General features: G+C 38.3%; 1 protein-coding gene across 1 annotated transcript in view; it reads left to right on the top strand.

The window, feature by feature from the left end:
- The window catches only part of LOC101847346 (probable palmitoyltransferase ZDHHC14), a gene marked incomplete at its 3' end in the record, with an annotated part of 37,071 nt that overhangs the window by 31,512 nt on the left and 4,140 nt on the right, over positions 1-1,419 (top strand).

Here is a 1,419-nt window from a genome sequence, read left to right as displayed (position 1 = left end):
GGGGGTATGAAGAAATCCTGTCAGATATCTCCTCAAAACTTGAGTCAGACACTGCTCAGCTTGACCATTGTGTCCATTTTGTCATGGCAAGTGCAAACACACTCACATCAATGATAACCAAACCTCAGCAGTGTTTGGAAAAATATTCTGTATGAAAAAGAATACCGCAGATGTGAGAGAACGTGCAAGTGTGATGATAACCAAAAAAAAATCTGAAAGATGTGTTGGATAAGCTGGTGCAGTGCTTGGAAGAAAGATTTTCTGGCACATCAGAAGATAAGGTTTTGAAGAGTGCAAGGATATTTGACTGGATAAGTGTGCCTGAAACTGACAAAATGGATGAGCTGAAAGAATATGGTGAGACACAGATAGATGACTTGAAAGCTCATTACGAGACTGCGCTTCAACACCAAGGATGCTCAAACACTGAAAATAAAGAAATAGTGGTTCATGTTTCTCCCCGAAAGTCAGGGCATAATACCTCTCAATGAGAACAAGACAAGTTCAATCCTGAAAAAAGCAAGGAAATGTCCCAATCTGTCCCATTTGGCTCATATTAGTCTCTGTTTTCACATCATCCACAGCCGAGGTAGAAAGGCAGTTTTCATTGATGAAGCGCATCCTTAGTGACTGGAGGCATTTGCCTTCTAGAGATATGCTTGAATACATCATGCGACAGAAGGGCGAGAGCCCAGCTGTTGCTGGATTGATAACAACAATACATCATGCTTATGTGTCCCAATGGCCCTGAGATCAAAGACTTCAACCCAGAACCCTGCATTGCCAAGTGGCTAGAGATATGTCTCACAAATAGACGTCCTGATAATACAGCACTATTCCCTGAAATCGTCTTCTCTGGTGACACTTTTTAAAATCACTTGTTTTTTTTAAGGGACTAACAGTAAGCCAGTCTTTTTCAATATTGTGTGTGCCAACATATTTTCAATATTCTGATCTAGTCATAAGTCATATGACATGCTGTTTAACAACAGTTTTTAGTTATTCATTCTTTTTCCCCATAAATAAGTTCAAAATTTGTTTTCATTCACCACGATTTGTTTTTATTTTATCACTATACTGCCTGAAAACCACTCTGAATCTCATTAATGATTAATGTGCTACCTAATTGGTCATTATATCATTTACTGTTTTCTATTGTGCCCAATTTCCAACAGTTATATATTCAATATTCATATTAATCCAATCAACAGGGGGTAGTCATAAAGGCTTTTACGTCAGATGCAATCGTGATCGTTATCTATTATCTATTTGTGGTGGCCGAAATTTGCTATTCAAAAGGCTTTTTAATGGCTGCATCGATCGACATGCGGTTTTCGCCCAAAAATTCTTTAAAATATTCTCCAGATCATGGCGCCCTTGGTTTTTTTTTCAGTTTTGAGACAGTTTTGCTGCAAAAAG

Source organism: Aplysia californica, unplaced genomic scaffold, assembly GCF_000002075.1.
Source record: "Aplysia californica isolate F4 #8 unplaced genomic scaffold, AplCal3.0 scaffold00215, whole genome shotgun sequence".
Classification (NCBI taxonomy): Eukaryota; Metazoa; Mollusca; class Gastropoda; order Aplysiida; family Aplysiidae; genus Aplysia; species Aplysia californica.
The sequence above is the reverse complement of the archived record's forward strand: the minus strand, read 5'-3'. Positions and strand labels throughout refer to the sequence as shown.